Raw genomic sequence first — 20,717 nt, 5'->3', positions numbered from 1 at the left:
ATGAAAGTCTTTTATCAAGCATAATACCAAATTATTTGACCTGATTGGCCCAGTTTACTTCTTGATTGTTTATTTGTATTCATTTTTCTGGGTTTATGTGTGATTTCGTAAATACTATGGCTTCAGTTTTCTTAGAGTTGATCTTAATCTTCTATTGTTTTAACTATTCCAGTAGAGTGTTTAGGTCTTTTTGTAGATGTTTGTGTTGTGTTCTTTATTTTGGGTTTATCCTTTGATAATGAAACTATCACAGGAGAAACATGTTTTTATTGCACACCTCGTTACATTCCTCTTGTAGCGCGTGCCCTCAACATCGAGTGATTCGGCTACTCTCCATACTTGTATGTGAACATCGAGATACATATACTACATCTCCCCCCCTTTTTTTTATACGTTTAAAAAGAAAACAAACTAACCAAATTATTATAAAATTCGAAAACGTTACATAACAAAATCATGATATTTCTGTGGTAGTTTAATTGTGCGTTTTGGTCTTGTCATGGGCATGGTAGGAGTTGTCATAGTTGGGCTAGTATTTCTAGTAGGACTAGTTAGGTCACGAATTGGGGAACTGGGAATTTCTGTTCGCTTTTGAATTTGAGAGTTTACCTTGGGTTTGAAAAGCTCTTGTTCTTCCATGAATACTGGTGGGGCATTCATAGAAGGCCTTAGGTCTTTCCTATTTCGCCTAATGAAGCTTGATTCTGTTTGAACGATGTATGACCTCGGTTTTTCATGTTAGTCTACTACTTTTCCGGGTTTCCAGATTCTGCCTGTCTTGACTAGAACACTTTGATTTTTACTTAGACTAGGTAAATCTCTTGCATTTCTGTCATAAAATTTTTTTGTTTTCGTTTGTGCAAGCTCCTTATCCCTTTTAATATTTATAAGAATTTGAGGTCGTAAACAGTCGGTCTTAATCGGTAGTTTTTCTCTGAGGGTCCTGTTTTGCATGGCCTGCGTGGGCGAAACCCTGGTTGTTTTAATTGGAGTATTCCGGTATGCGAGTAGTGCTGGATATATGTCTGTATTTTATTCATACGACTTGCGAAGAATGTTTTTTGCAATTTGCACTCCCCTTTCGGCCATTCCATTGGATTGTGGATAACGTGGACTTGAAGTGCTGAGGGAAAAATCCCATTCCGTAGCGAATCTTCTAAATTCGTAACTATCGAAAGGCATGTTGTCTGATACAAGCTCTTCAGGAATTCCATATCGGGAAAAAATTTCTTTAAATTTGATGGTCAAATGTGCCGCTGTTTTTCCTTGCAAGCGAATTATTTCCAACCAGTTTGAGAAATAGTCGATTACTATTAGAAAATCCATTCCTCTAAACGTCATTATATCAGCAGAATCTTCTTCCAAGCGCGATCTGGAACCGGGTGAGGAATTAGTGACTCCTTCTGATTTTGGTGTCTATATTTTTCACAGATCCAACAACGCATGACCATATTTTCTATTTGTTTGGAAATTCCAGGCCAGTACACAGCCGATCTTGCCCGAATTTTACATTTTTCAATGCCCTGATGTCCTTCGTGTATTTGTGAAATAATGTTTTCACGAAGAATGACTAATCTGTTTCCTTTGAAAATCAAACCGTCATCGGTAGAAAGTTCGTCTCTAATATTCCAATAAAATTTTATTGTTTCCGGCACTTGTGTCTTCCTTTTAGGCCAACCATTTTTGCAATAGTTCAGAAGTTCTAGCATTGACTTGTCCGTATTCATTGCTTCTTTGATTTTTTTTTCCTTCGTCACAGCTATATGTTTCGATATACTGTGTACTACAGATTCCAAATCTTCATCATCTTTTACAGTATCCTTCAAAAAGTTTCTAGAAAGAGTATCAGCTAGATACATATGTTTTCCTTGAATGAATTCCAAATGAAAGTCATATTTCAATGTTCTTAACAACATACGTTGTAGTCTTGCTGTCGTTTTTCCTATATTCTTTCTAGTTATTGCTAGTAGTGGTTTGTGATCCGTTTGGACCGTCACGTGTCTTCCGTAAATATAATAATGAAATTTTTCTAAACAGTACACTACTGCAAGCAGTTCCTTCTCAATTTGTGCATAATTGATTTCTGTTTCCGTTAATGCTCTTGAAGCATAAGCCACTGGCTGTCCGTTCTGTAACAAACAACAACCTATCCCTTTCTTTGAAGCATCTGTTTGGATAACGATATTTTCCTTTGGGTCGAAATATTTCATGGTCGGTTGTTTACTAAGTAATTCTTTTAATTTATTGAAGACTTCTGTATGCCTATGGGTCCAATGCCAATCAACGTTTTGCTTCAGTAGCTCTCTTAATGGGGCATTAATTATTGCTACATTAGGAATAAATGACGAAAGAAAATTTATCATTCCCAAAAAACGTTTCACTTCTTCCTTGCACTTGGGCTCAGACATTTCTCGTATTGCACGTACTTTATCGTCATCTGGCTTTACACCCTTGTCCGTTATTATGTTTCCCATATATCGTACGCTTTTTATTTCAAACTGAATTTTATCCTTGTTAAATTTTATATTGTTTTCTAGAGCTGTGTTTAAGACTCTTTGTAAAATCTCATCGTGGCCCTTTTCATTATTTGCCGCGATGATGAGATCATCAAAAATAACGCTTACTCCCGATATATGGCCAAAAATACGAATGACATGTTTTTGAAAAACTTCTGGAGCCGATTTAATTCCGAATGGCATCCGTAAAAATTTGTATCTACCCACATGGGTGTTGAAACAACACAAATCTGAACTTTCCTTATCTAAAAGCACATGCCAGAATCCAGCGCTCATATCTTAATAGATATGTAAAAAACTTCTTACCAGCTAAACGTGGAATTATAGCCTGGGCTGTGGGTATCATATAGTGCTCCCTTTTTATTGCTTTGTTCAAATCCTTAGGGTCCAAGCAGAGTCTCAGCTGTCCTGTTTTCTTCTCAACAATCACTAGACTGTTAACCCAATCTGTCGGATATTCCACCTTCTCAATAATTCCTTGGCGTTCCAATTCTTTCAAGGTCTCTTCTGGTTTGGGCTGGAGTGATAAAGGAATGCGTCTAGAAGGATGAACAACAGGAATAATGTCTTTGTCGATTTCTATGTGATGTGCTGTGTCCAATACACCTACGCCTATAAAAACATTTCTATACTCATCTATTACATCATTAACAATACAGTAGTTTTTGTTAATTTGGTCAATTCTTTTAATCAAATTTTTTGAGATTTTTGAGAAATTGAGATTTTACATCTGCAACGACAAACTCAAGACGCTTTACATTGTCTTTGTATTTCCACTCTAGTGTAACTTTTCCAGTCGTATTTAGTTTCATATTGCCAAATGTTAACAAAGTTCCCTTATATGGAGAAATACAATTTAATTGAATTGACAATTTATCTAAAATGTACATTGGCAAAATATTTACCTCCGCTCCTGAGTCAAGTTTAAATTTCACTGCGACATTATTTATCGATAAATACTCATACCAGGCTTTAGAATTTTCTCCCGACACTTCGGAGACGAAAAAACTTTCAGAACTTCCTTCTTCTGTTACTTCTTTAATTTTTCTTCTATCTTGAATTGGTCCGCTTCGTCTGTTTTTAGTTTCCACTAGATTTTTCTTCTTGCACACCGTCGAGAAATGATTTCTACCCTTGCAATGTAGACAGGTTTTTCCAAATGCGGGGCATTTCCTTGCTTCGTGTCGTCTTCCACACTTGTGACAGTTCTCCGTTTTCTTCGTAACTTGCTCTTTCTTCACAGCTTCTACTCTTGCTCCATTTTGACTCCATTTTGAAACAACTGGGCTTGTCGTTCACTCTGCTCGGCGGCACGACAGTACTGGATGCAATCAGCCAACAATAAATTTGGTTCTCGTAACAATCTCTTCTGTAAAACTTTATCTCGGATTCCGTACACTATGCGATCTCGGATTAATCCTTCCTTCAATGTACCAAACTCACAGGTGACTGCCTTGTTTTGTAGTTCCGTTACGAATGAATCAAATGTCTCTCCTTCTCTTTGGACAATGCTGTTAAAGTTGAACCTCTCGATCGTGATATTCTTCAAAGGCTGGCAGTAATCCTTGAATTTGTTGACTACTGCTCTGAAGTTTCCCCTTTCTTCGGCTGTGGCCCATACGAAATTATTCATCAACTCTTGAGCATCTTCGCCAATGAGGTTAAGTAGCAGCGCTATTTTCCTTTTCTCCGTGGCCTCGTCTAATCCCGATGCGCTCAGAAATGTTCCAAATGTATTGTACCATTTGGTCCAGTTGACGTTGGGAACTCCTTTTATTTTTAGCGTCGGTGGTTTGTTAACTCTTCCATCTTTCTTGGTTCACGTGTTTTGTAACACCCTAGCCTCGATTTTTAAATCTTCCAACATCCGAGTTGTGTGGCACTATTCTGCGTTTGTGACACTTTCAATTAGACTTGTTTCACACCTGACACCATGTTGTGTTCTTTATTTTGGGTTTATCCTTTGATAATGAAACTATCACAGGAGAAACATGTTTTCATTGCACACCTCGTTACATTCCTCTTGTAGCGCGTGCCCTCAACATCGAGTGATTCGGCTACTCTCCATACTTGTATGTGAACATCGAGATACATATACTACAGTTTGATAGCCAGGTTTGTATTGATGGATTCCGTGTATAAAGCTGTGTCATCAAAATTAAATAATCAAAAAGATAAATGTTCTTATACAGAATCTCAAAGAAATATCAGAGGAACCTGGTGTACCAACGAAGTAAAAAAAGCAATTGAAAAGGGGTACAAAATAATAACTATTGATGAGGTTTGGCATTTTTACAAAAAATCATCATATTTATTTAGAACATATGTGAAAGCGTTTATGAACATTAAATTAGAAACAAGTCTTTGGCAGGATGATTTTGAATCAGAAGAAGAATATAGCAAAGCCATAAAAGAAATTCTAGGTATCGAATTGGGTAAAATAGAAAATAATCCTGGAAAGAGAGCTGCTGCAAAAATCTGCTTAAATTCATTATGGGGTAAATTTGGACAAAGACAAAATATGGGCGCAACAGAATATGTTACAGATGTTAAAAGGTTTTATTAAACGAGAAACTTGATAATATACGTATAAACGATATAAATGAAAATATGTTACAAATTGATTATAAGTTAAAAGATTGCTAAATAGAGAACGATATCAATATCAATATATTTATAGTTGCTTTTACAACTGCAAACGCAAGACTAAGATTATACGAAATGTTAGATAAGTTAGGAAAAAGTGTGGCATATTATGATACAGATAGTATTATATATATAGACGATGGAAAAAACACTGTTAAAACGGGGTGTCTATTGGGAGATTGGACAAACGAATTAGGTAAAGGCGTATGGATAGCTGGATATCAACAGGTCCAAAAAGTTATTGTTATAAAGACTAATACGGGTAAAGTTGTTTGTAAAATAAAAGGATTTACGTTAAATTATGAAACGTCTGAAAAGATTCATTCCGATAGTATAAATAATATTTGACAGAATAAAGACAGAAAAATCAGCACACAATATAAGCGTATTACCAGAGATACCAAAACCAAATTGCTATAAATTGCAGATATGACCGTAGAAACTTAATTTTTTTAGGATTTTAGCCGAACTGACTCGACTAAAATTTTTCTTGTATCTACTTTCTTATATTTATATCCCATCGCTTTAACAATTTTTCTAAATGATATTTCGCCGCCATTAAATTCCAGTTCTTGATTTGCAAAATTAAATAATTCTTTCATAGTAAAAAATTGGTTTTTTGGTTCTTTCTGTAGACATAGAGACTTAATTCTTCTTTGAACATAGAATCGAAATAAAATTTATTTTTCTTTTTGCTGCCAGTTCGGGGATTTTCAATGGGAAGACGGGATTTGTATTCAGTTAAAATTTTTCGAACGTGAGATCTTGAGTACTGGTGGGTGAATAGGAATTAGCAGGAGTTGAGTAAAGGGCAGGTATAGTAGATAAAATAGCGAAAATGTTTGGAACATTATCGAGAAAATATTTTTTACTTTTGTCTCCAATGTTCTTTCTGAAGCACCTAGGCAAAGTGGTTCAATTTCTGCGAGGCATTTTATAATTGCCTGTTTTACATCCACATTTAGCCTTGCCCGCTTTTTTGTCGAGTTTGGGCTGCTTTCCTTTTTTACTGCGCTTGTGCCAAGTGTCAAATTTTGACAATAAATTAGTATTGCCAATCGGTACACTAAAAAAACTAGGCACGGCGTACCAACCTAACAACTTTACAGCTGGTTGTTATTCATGTAAAAACTATGTACGTATTATTATTATTAGGAATTTTCGTAGATACGTGTTTACTCCTAAGAATCGTTACAACTTTTTTTAGTCTTTCTTCATTGCTTCCATTTTTTTGTGGTCAACATGTTTTCTTTGAATGAAATGATTTCGTTGTTGTAAATTAATCTTTCTGTTTTGATTCTTAACTCTTCTTGGGCGTACTTCTTTTAAAGCTTTTGATCCCTGCCAGCAAATTTTGTTAGCAAGTTCGTCGTTCATAATTTTTGACAGAAATCTTTTTACCCCAAAATATTTTTTTTACAAATGTCGTCTATAACAAACTGATTTGGCACCAGAATTACTAAAATGTAAAATAATTTTTAAGAGCAAATTTTTGAAAATTATCGTCCTGTAGGAGAAATGTTTCGATCTTGATATTTTAAGTTCTCAATGAATGTTGAATTTTTCAAAGATATCTATTACAGAATGGTGGTAAGGTCACTTTGAATATTGCTTAACTTGGGGTTAATGATACATTGTTGCTTCAAGATTTTTATCGTCATCATAGACGATGTTTCTATATTCGAATGAAATCATGCTTTTGGGACGAAAACCGGAAGGTAATAGAATGCGCTTTCCTCTAAAAGGGAATATACGTAATTACGTATTACCGCAAGAATTTCTTAAAATCAAAAAAATATAAATAGGCAGAATGTTCTTGTTAGAATTGGACCTACAATTCTACAATTGTACCATATGCCGGGTCAACATGTTCTAATCATCTTCTTCACAGTTGACACAGAAAAAGTATAGGGTGTATCAAAACTCACTCCCCGCCGGAAAGGTGCTATTGGTAACAGCAACAACGATGGCAAATATGCAAAAAAAGTAGGTCTTTTATTCTTTGTTTGCGAGATACAGAGGTCTCAAAGTGACCAATCCCAGAACCTTTCTCCTAGGTGTAGTGCCATTGCCGTCTTGAAACTCCAGGCCTGAATGTTGACATTGTGACGTCACAGTAAGAGTCTAAGCGATCATAACCTAACTTTGTGAATTTTTGAAAAAAATTAATTTTAAGAAACGACGGAAAAGTGTATCTGAAGAATCCTGATACTGCAAATGTGGTCAACGACAGGTCAACTATAATTTTTATAGTGACACGTTGCGATTTAAAGTAGCTTATCCAGAAAAACATATATTAAAGTTTATATTTTTTGATAGCTTAAACCGTCTAGCCGTGCTTAAACATCTAAAGTTACGCCCATTAATAGAAAAATTCTTCTTACGGGCCTAAATTTTAAATAACCGCGACTTAAAGATGACCGTTTTATCCAAGTTTTAACACAGTGTAACTTTTTTAAATATTATGTAACAGTTAAGTTATGATTAAGTACTATAGTTTTAACAATTTCTGAGATTGCATTAAAATCAATTTTGAAAAAATAAATGCTGCTTTCTTTCATTTCCACAATCCAATTATTAAATACTAACTCTTTGCACTGTAACTTGACAATAATTTCATTTAAACTTTCAATTTCATCTAACATTTCATCACATTTTTCTTCCCGCGTTTCATGGTGAACGTCATTCAGGGAACAGAATCTCTTGGCTGAATTTTTTCGTTTGACAGGAACATTTTCGGAAAGATAAGCAGGAAGGTCAGGGAAGAGTGATGGATAAGCATCACTTTTAAGGGTTAGTCTCTGTCTTGGTAAGGTTAGTCGGGAGCCTATAATATGTAAAAATTAGTGAAGGGTAATTATTACCAAAAGTACAGAAAGTAATAATAACCATTGTAGCAATAATTAGTACGGGTAGTTCATAAGCGCTCCACCAATACCCTTTTGGTAGCGCCACTTGCACCAGCGGCCACAGCCCCACTACCCCAACTAGCTCTTTTTGCGCAGGCACCGCCTTCCGCAAACCCAATAAAAGGACGACCTCTCCCCTGGACTCAACAGATTCAGTCGAGCATCCTTCGGGGTCCAACTGAAAACAACTTGCGCCTATCTAGGATTTTCTTTGGCCTTGTTCGCTTAATGTTATACAAATACACGTTTTAACAAAAAGAAACCAAACTCGTTTGGAGTATATTTCCCGCTCCCACGAATACTGTTACAAATTGACGCCCAACGTCTGGGCCCGAAGTTTCAACATTCCACGACGACGTCAAAGAGTAGAAGCACCTCCACGGCGAAGTCCACGTTTGAACGAGATGGCGATCCAGATGACGCAGGAGCAATTTCAACAATTGCTGCTGCAAATCCAAGGAATGGCGGCACAAGCAGCACCTGCACCAGCACCTGGGGCACCTCGCGCTAACCCCAGGCATTTCACACAATGTGTGGCAAGATTCGATGGCACCAGGTCGCACGCAGCAGTTGAGGAATTCATCACAGCGGCCACCATATTCAAAGAAGTGGAAGGCATAGAAGATGCCGAAGCACTTGCAGGTCTTCCTCTGCTTCTGATGAAAGAAGCCAATCAATGGTGGAGTGGTGTAAAGAATAACGTCGACACTTGGGATGCCGCCATGCAGCTAATCCGGAACGCCTTCGCCCCTCGGCGCCCGAACTATCGACTATTTCTGGAAATCTTCGGTGAACCCCAACCAGAAGGAATGCCCACGGACAGATATGTAACGATCCAACGGGACCGCCTCGCACAGATGACACGCCATCTTGACGAAGAATGGCAAATTGACGTTGTGTACGGCCTATTAAGACATAAAATTCGCGACAAAATTCCGCGCAGTGATATTGGATCATTTAACGAACTTTTGAATCGCGCGCGAGCAATCGAAGAAAACGAAAAAGAATCGACCGCGGGCCCGGTAAAATCCCAAAAAACGAATGGGACCACGACCGTTAAAGCAAACGGCGGGAAAAATCGCGCACGGTGTAGTTTCTGTAGAGCATTTGGACATGATGTTGGTGAATGTAGAAAACTAAAGACCAACACCACTTCCGGACCACCTTCTGCACCAAATGCAATAGTGCCGCGAGTGAGTACGGACATTCGGTGTTACGGATGCCAAAGGCCGGGGGTGTTCCGACGCAATTGTCCGGATTGCAATCCACCTAGTGCTCCAGTAAGTGCTCCAACCACGGATCCAACTGGATTCTGTGCAATAAACACAAGCATTCAACCTCGGCGTCGGCCAACGGTTAATATAGAAATCTTGGGCATCACGGGAACCGCATTGTTGGACACCGCCGCCGGCAATAGTGTGGCAAGCATAAGCCTGTATCAACACCTCCTCCGACAAGGTTGTACTCCACGTAAAGAAAAAGTGGAAGCAACTCTTGCGGATGGTGGAACCCGTCTGATGGAAGTCCCCACTGTAACAACTAATGTAAAGCTGGCAGGCAAAATCACAAAAACCACTTTTATCGTGCTCTCAACCTCAGAGGATACAAAAACTTTGTTGGGAGCCGACTTTATTGAAGACAGTGAAGTGATCATCGACCTAAAGCATCAGCAGTTTTACTTCGAACAAAATCCAAATGAAAAGGTTGCCTTCGCTAACGATTGCGCCACTCCCACCGATGAAGACATTCGTACCGTGTTCCAAGCAACAAAGATAGAATTTCTGTCACCCTTGGACCCCGAATATATTGCTAATGGATACGGCCCTCCACCACCCGATAATTCAAGTATGATACCGTCCGTAATTACTCCCGGAGGTACGTGGAACACTTATCAAGCTCCCGGTGGCGCCGACTACATGCTACAAGATGCCAACGAGATGCTGATGCATTACGACCAGGATCACGATGAATACCAGACCGATCTATTTGCGACGATCCCTTACAAAACGGAAATTTGTTCATTGGAGCTTCGCCCTACAGAAGGTCAGTTTTTAACCACCACGGAGAAGCATGAAATCAACCGGTTAGTGAAGGAATACAGAGACTTATTTGCGGAATTTGGTCCACCAACCCCATACGCCACCCATCGAATTAATACCGGTGACAGCCTCCCTGTAGCAGTATCTCCATATCGCCTGACATGTGAGAAACGAAAGGTCCTCCAAATGGAAATAGAGCGACTCCTTCAACAGGGTATCATCGAAGAATGTGATAGTGCGTGGGCGTCTCCCGTGGTAATGGTACCCAAAGCCAATGGGACCATTAGGCTATGTGTGGATTACCGTAAACTAAATGCTGTAACAAAACCAGATGTCTATCCACTTCCTAGACTGGACGATCTGTTACACGCAACTGGAAAGATTGGTTGCATTACAACGTTGGACCTACAGGCCGGCTATTGGCAGATCCAGGTGGAACCGGGAGATAGGGATAAAACATCTTTTATCTGCCCTTTTGGACTATATCGCTTCACACGGATGCCATTCGGTCTACGCAATGCACCGGCTTCGTTCCAACGTTTAATGGACAAATTTAAAACCGGCATTCCCGACGTTCCCATACTGGCATACCTGGATGATCTCATTATAATCTCCCCCGATGGTCATACACATATTCGCCACTTGAGAAGTACTTTTGACCAGTTACGACGCTTTCAACTACGCATAAACAGGAACAAGTGCTTGATCGGATGTTCGGAGGTACGATATCTTGGACATCGTATCTCTCCCTCTGGCATCGCCCCAGATGAAAAGAAGGTGGAAGCTATTAAACAAATACCACCTCCACGAAACCTGAAGCAGCTGCAGTCCTTCTTACAAACCTGCTCTTGGTTTCGCCGATTTATTGATCAGTTCGCATCCGTGGCACGTCCACTAAGTGAACTAACCAAAAAGAACGCTTCTTGGAAATGGGGAAACGCACAAGACGAGGCATTCACCACTTTAAAGGAAAAGTTGACAACAGCTCCTATATTACGAGCAGCCGATCCAACCCAACCGTTTATCTTACGAACCGATAGCAGTGCGTATGCACTCGGTGCGGCTCTTCTCCAGGGGGAGGGCCCCGACGAGAGACCCGTTGAATACGCTAGCCGCTTGTTAACTTCATCGGAACGCAACTATTCAACCACGGAACGGGAAGCCCTCGCCATCGTATGGGCCATTAGCAAATTCAGAGGATATGTGGGAGAAAACTCAACAACCGTAATCACCGATCATCAAGCTCTGCGATGGCTCATGTCGCTAAAAACTCCTACGGGACGGCTTGCTCGATGGGCTCTTCAGCTCCAGCCATACAATCTGGTAATCGAATATACACCAGGAAAAGCAAATACTATTGCCGACTTTTTGTCACGACCAGCAACTGAAGAATCTAGTATGATCTGCACAGTCCAAATTGATTTACCGGCTCGCTCGGACGCCGACATTCGCAACGAACAATTAAAGGACCCAGAAGTAAAGAAGATTCTCGACGAATTAATGTCCTCAAATCCTGAAATCGCTCAGCCCTGGTCTTCTCGTGGATACGTCACGAATCGAGGTGTGTTGTACCGCTACTCCCAAGCCGATGATTATGAAGAGGCCCAACTCGTAGTACCACATCATGAACGTCTCCATATTATGAAACAACACCATGACTCCCCTACCGGCGGCCATTACGGCGTTGACAAAACCTACAGTAAGATTGCCTGCCGCTATTACTGGCCTGGTATGAGAAGAGATGTTTCCGACTACCTGCGCACTTGTATTGCTTGCCAGCGATACAAGGCCTCTAACCTGAAACCCCCAGGACTCTTGCAAACCCCGGTACTTCAGCAACGCCTGGAAGTTATTTCGATAGACTTGTTTGGACCTCTACCCCCTTCCAATTGCGGAGAAAAATGGATTTTCATAGTGGAAGATACATGCACTAGGTGGGTGGAACTATTCCCTCTTGTTGATGCAACTGCCGAGATGTGCGCTTGGACTCTTCTTAATGACGTGTGCTTTCGATATGGCCTACCTCGACAACGGATCACAATTTGTGAGCGCCATAATGCAGAAACTCACCTTCTGCTTAGGAATAAGCCAATCCTTCACTCCAGTTTATCATCCGGAGGCTAACCCAGTAGAACGGAAAAATCGGGACCTTAAAACGCAACTCGCTATCCAAATAGGCGACAATCCACACTCCACTTGGCCAGAAAAGCTTCCGACCATACGCTTTGCTATGAATACAACGCCCTGTTCCAGCACTAGTGTCACTCCTGCATTCCTGATGTTTGGACGAGAATTACGAACCATCGACGACGTCACTAATGATTTACGACACATAGTTGAAAGTGAGACCTTTGTGGCCGAAGCCACACCGAAACTTTTACTGTTGAGCGATACGTGGAAAAAGGCTAGAGAAACACATGAAGACAAACAAGATCATCGGAAGGAAGCCGCTGATCGCACCCGAAGAACAGCCCCCGAGTTTCAACCCGGAGATTTGGTTTTGGTCCAACTCCATACTCTCAGCAGTAGCGCCAAAGAATTTAGTTCGAAACTGGCCCCAAAACGGGATGGTCCCTACGTAATCCTACGACGGCATGGCCCCACTAGTTATGAAATTGCAGCCCAGGATCAACCAAGTCAAGCACTAGGGACATACCACAGCTCTCAACTCACACCATACCGCGGCCTGGAAAAGGAAGTGCCACCCCCTGTTGTGCCTATTCGCCGGCGGGACGACCCCGAAAACATAACGTCCAGAACCAGTGATCGGGACGCTTCACATGGTTCTGAGGGGGAGAACTGTAGCAATAATTAGTACGGGTAGTTCATAAGCGCTCCACCAATACCCTTTTGGTAGCGCCACTTGCACCAGCGGTCACAGCCCCACTACCCCAACTAGCCCTTTTTGCGCAGGCACCGCCTTCCGCAAACCCAATAAAAGGACGATCTCTCCCCTGGACTCAACAGATTCAGTCGAGCATCCTTCGGGGTCCAACTGAAAACAACTTGCGCCTATCTAGGATTTTCTTTGGCCTTGTTCGCTTAATGTTATACAAATACACGTTTTAACAAAAAGAAACCAAACTCGTTTGGAGTATATTTTCCGCTCCCACGAATACTGTTACACCATAATAATAATAATAACCATAATAATCTCTGGTCACTTCGTGATATTTTATTATAAAATCATCCCGAAAATGTTTCACACAAACACGACTGTTCCTGGTAACAGTCCAATTAGTTCGTGGTATCTTCCTTGACCATAATGATCGCAGGGATTCTTGTTTGGGAAAGGAAAACATAGCTATATAAGGACCATTCATGTTAGACACACAATTGGGAACACAACACTTATTCGGCATTTTCTAAAATTAGGAATACAAAATATTCAAACGATGTGAACAAATGTCACGACTCTAACGATGACGTCACAACAAACAAAAGCTAGTAACCTCACGGCCTGGAGTTCGAGACGGTAATGGTAGTGCATACAGTAGATACGTTACTAAGGAATGAAAAATAATTCAAGTGCCCACTTTTATTGTCGGTTCTACCTATTTTTTGTTTTCCTAGCAACGTGTTTTGTTCCCCTAGTCCTCCAGAGGAGGCCTTTTGTGATTGGTTATTTTCAAACGTTCTTATCTCCCAAACGCAAAGAGTTACAATTTTTTTGTAAAAGAACTTTGGTTTCAGAATTGCCCAAACTATATGCACCTTTCCGGTGGGGACTGAGTTCTGATACAGGCTGTATATTATCCATTTTTCAGCAACTATTACTGGTTCGTGGGCCCAGTTTTTGCACGCATGGCACTGAATCCAAACTTCTCCTTTTTTGTTTTTTGAATTAGGTTCAAGACAGTATGGACACACACTGTGCATCACACACTGTAATAAGCGTTTCTCGTTCAGCCGACGTAACTGAACCCACTTGCTTTCTTCCTTTAAGAGCCCCTTGTTTACTTGACTTTTGTACGGTTTTAACGAAATTATCTAATTAAAATTTAAAGATTTCTATTTTCGTACGATACAACTAACTAACTTCGTGGGTAAATGACTACTGCTTCAAAAAAACTGACCAACAACTCTAGAAATGTAACAACTAAGTATTCTCTCGACTAACAACTTTAGAAATTTAACAATTAAGCATTCCCCCGCCTACACTAATACCACTTTTCAGTAGCACCTCCACCTTTAAGATATTTTGATATCAGGGAAGATGTCAAAATACGCAACCACGTAACATTCACACGATCACATGCATTTATTGGCCCTTGAATACCGCACTGATGCACTATTACTGGTTGGAGGTACTTGAAGTCTTATTTCTTCTTCATTGGAGTCGTCACAACCTGTCGAATGAGGAGACGGGCGCCGGATGACTGTTGATCTTACGTTGCAATAATTGAAAACCTGAGGACAGCATCCGCTGGGAGGACGGTGATCATCGTCATTATCCTCAGTGTTCAAACAATTGCGAATTTTACTTTTGACGCCGCATTTGCAAAGGAGCCAAATTATTATGACTGATATTGAGAAGATGATAACGTAGGTGATTGTTCCCCAGTGTCTGGATGTGATTGGTTCCCTGATGCTGCGATCGAGTTCTTCGTTAAATTCTCGAAGTTTTTGATCTGCAGTATTCAACTCGTCAAGATTCAAATGATTAATTTGAAGAGGTTGAAGTTTGGGTAATTCCTCTTTTTCGGGAAGTCGGGAACAGCAGTCAAATTCATTGTTTGGGATTAGAAGTTCGGATACAATCGTATCGTTGTCTTTTATGATGGCGTAAAGTTAAAAGACTGTTTTCTTCGATTATTTCGTTTTTCGAATTTTTTCCTGGACAAATGGTTGTTACTGTAGTCGAATACGAGATAGTTAGGAGCCACTTGTTACTGGCTAGTTTTTGGATGTTATAATCACTAATTGATATGATTATACCGTCACAGTGCTCTGATAGGACTTCACATGGAGCACTTAATGACAACATTTTCGTAGTTTTATCTGGTTTTGGACAACTTCGGTGCAATCATCCTTGTCCAGCGTAATGTGTTGTTTGCTTTCTCTTGATACAGCAACATATTTGTGGAGAGAGATAATTGTGTAAAAAAGATTGGTTTTGGTATTTTTAGTGGTAGCTGAGTAGGTATGATAATAGTCGTACTCGGCGGATTCAACAATTGGAACGTGAAAGATAAAAACGGTTTTGTTGAATATTTGAAAAGCTTCGATTTTAATCAAAGTCAAATTTTTTTATAAATAATTGTCATTTGGAATGAAAGGTAGATTTCCATGAGTTAATTTTTGAGGTATTTTTGTCAATTGTTGTAATAATAGACTAGGCTCGATATTGATGAATTGATGAAAGTTACACTAGTGAGAAGGTCGTTTAATTCATCCTGAAGGATCATAAGAGATTCCAAGATTTGAGCAACAATTTGTAATAATTTAAGCTGAAAATCATGAAAATAGATATTTTGAGAAAATTGATTTAGTCTCTGTGAGATAATTTCTAAATTTTTATTTAGCGTAATACCGTCATGCTTTAATTTAGAAACTGTTTCATTGAATGTTTTGTATGGTACTGGAGATAATTTGAATTTGGTTTTTCATAAGGTTTTTAACTTCTAATTCGCCCTTTTCAAGTTGTTCAACGCAATCGATATGATACTGACCGTCATCTTCATCTAAACTGCCTGCAATTAGTTTACAAACAGACCCAAGTCCATTAATAATTCCTCTTTGGTGTTAATTTAATTTCTTTATTTTTTTTTCAATTTTGGAGGATAAGGCATTAAGAAAATCAGTTAGAGTTGGATTGACACTCTGAATTTCTTGTTTTGGTCGCCGTATCATATCTTCAATTTGTTTTTGAGCATTTTTGTATTCATGAAATAATTCCTCTAAATATATAATATTTTTATACACCAAAATTTTCCAATTATCGTTTGTAATTCGTGCAATACCTTCTCTTAGGAAGAACAGGCCTGATGGGTTTTGACTCGAGTTTTGACTAATTCTAGGAAAATTGTTAGTAGTATGCCCTAAGTTTTGTCGATTAAAATTAGCGTGTTCATTTGAACGAGGTGGTACCTGATTTCGTTTGAAACTATTATTTATCAAATAATAGTCTGTCTTTTTACAGTAATTGCAAAAATTTTGTGGATTACTTGTTCTAGTTTGATTTGATCCAAAATTTTGTTTAGGAAAAATTCCTGATGAACTGTCTGGTTTAGTTGGAGGTTTTGAGATTCTTAAATTTGTTAGATAAGCTATATTTTCTTCCTCCATCAAAAATTGTTCGGCTTCTTCTAGAGATGCTGGGCGTTTTGATCTAATTATTGATTCAAGGGGATCATTAAGTCCTGCAAAAAAGGCTTTTAAAGCAATTTTCTCGTGTGGTCTATTTGAAACCTCTTTTTCGTTTTCTGCCAAATCGGCTGTTAAAGCAAGAGAACTGCGAACACGTGTTAACAAGTTTTCGATTCTTTATACAAAACTTCTAGGAGTTTTATTTTATTTTTGATAAGTTAAATCTCGTAATAAACTTTCGGTATCTCAACAGTCTCCGTAATAACATAAGAGTGATTCTTTCACCGCCTTCCAATTTTGAAGATTTCGAGAAGAAATGAATTTTTTGCGTTACCTGTTAATTTACTTTTAACTAGGTAAATAAAAAGATTTTCTTGTTGCTGTTCTAAGGCAAAGTCACATGCACTGCGATGATTTTTCTTTTCGCGATTAAATGCCACAATTTTTGGAACAATGTTAGATTATAACTTTGTGTTAGCCGTCCGCACATTTGTGTAGACTGTAATGTGATGGGAGTTCTTCCCTAACTAAGAGCCACACTAATTTGTCTAGGTCTAATTTATTCGATGTTAGAATACATAATGCCAAAATCTGGCGTCGAACTTGGTGATAAGCACAAATAGTAAGGAATACAATCACTGTCGATCTTATGACTAAATTGGGTATTTAATACCTCGATTGCACTACCGTCAGCAATTAAGGTGCAGTGGCCGGTCAAGACATTGCACCTGATGTGTCGAAATTACTATTACTATCTCTACCAATTTACTCTATCACACACCAGTGAATTGGTGTTTGAAACTAAAATTCCTTTACAAAAATTTCTAACTACGTTTGGAGGATAGTTATCGTTAGACTTATTTGCGGAAGAGTACGAGAACAAAACACGTTACCATACCAAAACAATAAGTATAAAGTTATTTGACCTAACTTTTTGAAAATATTTTGTCAGGCAATTTTTATGAGATCCGTAAAACTTGAATGTTTTGTTCGAATTTTCTGTTAAATTTATCGTACTTGAAATGTCCGTTTTATTTGACTTTGGTGGTTTTGTTCTACAGACATCAAATTAAACTAAAACTTTCACTCGAGCTTTCACTCAAAAAAAAGTCATATTTACGGCAAAAATTACTGGCGCTCCAACTCAGGGGTACGTTATTGAGAAGCAAGTGCAGATTACGGGAGAAAAATTACTAAAGTCATTTTTTAAAAAATTGGAGCTACAAACTTATTGTGCTAACTTCTTTAGTTTTCATTAGCTTTTAATGTTAATATGTTTCACACTAGGTAATCGTTCCCTAACAAAACGATGAATAATTATTTTTAAATTTTCTATCAGACTTTAGCCGTTTTTTTAATTGAAAAAAAATAAATTTATCAAAAAAATCACAATGTGTAGATGTGCCAACACTGGGAATTATTTCCTAGGAAACCGTTTCAAAAATAATTTATTTTTATTATTGATCAAATTCTATTGTGATCATGACTGTTAGACAACGTTGCCACATATTATTTATCTAAAATCCGTCATTTATCAATAACTTTAATACAAAGAATTTTTTTACTATTTTTAGCTTTATATGTGACCAGTTCCCTACCACACACCACAGAGTTGGTGCGCTAGTTTTTGAGCACGCTGTATATTAAGTAGAAAATTACCAGGATATTGATTTAATTATTAAGTAATATATGGACTATATGAAGAGACATGTTGGTTGTTTATCGAAAATGTGTAATTTTGAGGCGAATTATTGCAATTATATAGTTTGTAATGTTGATTCATTTAAAAAGTTTATGTTAAAATATCTGCAAAAGACGGTCAGTGCCTGGGGCCTTGGTGGCCTAGTGGTATAAGCGCCACTTACGACAGGGGAGGTCGGGGTGCGAACGTAAAGCAAAGCATAAAAGTGACAGAAATATGAAAATAATGCGGCAAAAGGTAAAAATACGTAAAGGCGCCAAATTGTAAACGTAAGAGCACGTCCTAATAAAGGGAAAATACTTTTTGTCTTGAAAGAAAAAGAGATGAAGCCAAAAAGTAAATAACAGAAAAATGAATAAACAAATCAATAAACAAACCAAATAAAACTAAAACTAAAAAACTAAAAAAGGTTTAACAGCTAATTGCACACCTTTTAAAGTAATTTGTAGTTTGATTGACTGAAAGTAAAAGCCTTTCACCCAACGTTTACGTAAACACCCCTTTCAGTTCAAAGATGAATTCAAACACAGTTGGGGCGATTTTTTCAGTCGGAAAATGCTTTCTGCTTTCACCGAAATCGCCAAGTGAGAAAAAACCGTCTCTTCTTAAACACATTTTCGCATTTATTCTCATAATTCTGTACACAATTGCCGCACTTGCGCACCTCCTTTATAATCTCCCGGACTACCGTAGTCTTAGTTTAATGCAAATGACTTTTCTGGTGATGACCGACGTGGCTTTGTATTGTTCGGCGATTTATTTCCCTCTCATGACGAATAAAATAACGCTGGGTTGGTACCACTTAATTCGTAATTTGTCGCAAGTTTGTGGCACTGGTGCTAACCGTTCATACTCTTTCGCTGGCTTTTTTACAGTTTCGTATTTTGTAACGGTTTCTCTTTACGTTATTTTGGGACGGAAGGAAGGAGTTAGCTTTTTTTATTATTTTCCGTACCGGATTTTGGCGGCGAATTCGATCAATTTTGGGATGGTTACGGGCGTTACAGTGTTACAAATGCTACACCAGTGTTACCACGTTCAGAAAAACATTGTCCAAAGACGGATTTTGACAAAAGTTAAATCGGAAGAAATCTACAGTTTGTTGGAACCTTTCGAACGCGGTCTTTTCACACTTAGTGATGCGGTTTCCCACTTTAATGATATTTTCGGATGGAATATTTTATTTAGTCACATTATTGGCGTTTGTAGAACTCTTATCTACATTGATGAGTTAGTTCGAACTCAAACAAATTTTCAGTTTTCTCTAGAAACGGGCGCAATACTTGGAAGTTTACTGATTTTTTGGGTTAGTCTGTAACTTAGTTTTAAATAATTATTTTGAGAAAGTAATAAATTTCAGATTTTGGCTCTGTATCTGATTGTACTTTGCGACAACGTTTTGAAAGAATTTGGATGATATTTTGGATGTTTTATTGAAAATTAAGTTTAACTTGATGAAAATGGGAAAGTTACAAGAAGCTTTCTTGGACGAAATTGAACAAATTCGACCTACGTTTTCAGCTGCGAGGTTTTATAATATTAGTAGACCAACGATTTTCAGTCTTTCGAATGCTGCAACCACATTTTTGATTGTTTTGTTGCAATTTCACATTAACTAGTTATAATTAATGTACTTAATGTGTCCAACACCAAGCAGTAAATATTTTATTTCAACCATTAATCATTGTCTTAAAACTTTCACGCAACTTTGCTGTTTGTAGATTGTAACTGTGGTTTTAATAAAATAAAAACTCGAACATTTATTTGTTTATCATTATTCTTACGTATGAGTTTAGCTTCTATATTGTAACTTATTTTTTTTTAAGACAGAGAGTTAAAAAAGCTTTCCAAAAAAATAGTAATTTAAATTGTTGAGGTTACGGATAATAATTCCGAATATAAAACATGAAAAGTGCATAAAACGTTCTTGGAGCGAATCTACGAAGGACTATAAGCTAAGAGACGAAACGAGATACAAAATAGCACCCGAACATGTAGTACGGCAGTGTAAAAATGAGGGCGCCTCAAATCGTTTAAAATTAATTTAAATATAATATAATTATATTAAATAATATTAATAATATTAAATATTTAATAATATTAAATAATAATTATATTAAATAATGTAATTATTTAAATATAATATAATTCAAGTAGTTCACTAATTACTTGGAAAAAAATGCAGAAATGTTGAGCTTTGCATTCTCAACAGACTGAGAAAAACTGAAGACTTAAATAAATATGCATGAGAAATATGAGAAAAAAAATATTAAAAATTTCAAATTTGCGCTTGTCTTTATCATCTTGCAATCTTAAAACTTTGTCTAGTTTGTCAATCTTATTGGTATAGTTTTAGGAAATTAATTTCAAAACAAAAATAAAGTTTCATTTTATTTATTAGACAAAGGCATTGTAGAATTTATTTTGATATCATCAGTAATTTAGGTTACAAACTAAACATAAAAACACAATAATTTTGAAAACTATTAGTATGCATTTACAAAGAATCAATACATGGAGCCTTAGACATTACCTCTAGACTCAAATATATCTAAAATATTAGAATTTGTGCAAGTTCCATGTGTCACAATGAAGC

The sequence above is a fragment of the Tribolium castaneum genome, chromosome 2 (genome assembly GCF_031307605.1).
Source record: "Tribolium castaneum strain GA2 chromosome 2, icTriCast1.1, whole genome shotgun sequence".
Taxonomy (NCBI): domain Eukaryota; kingdom Metazoa; phylum Arthropoda; class Insecta; order Coleoptera; family Tenebrionidae; genus Tribolium; species Tribolium castaneum.
Note: the sequence above shows the minus strand (reverse complement) of the source record.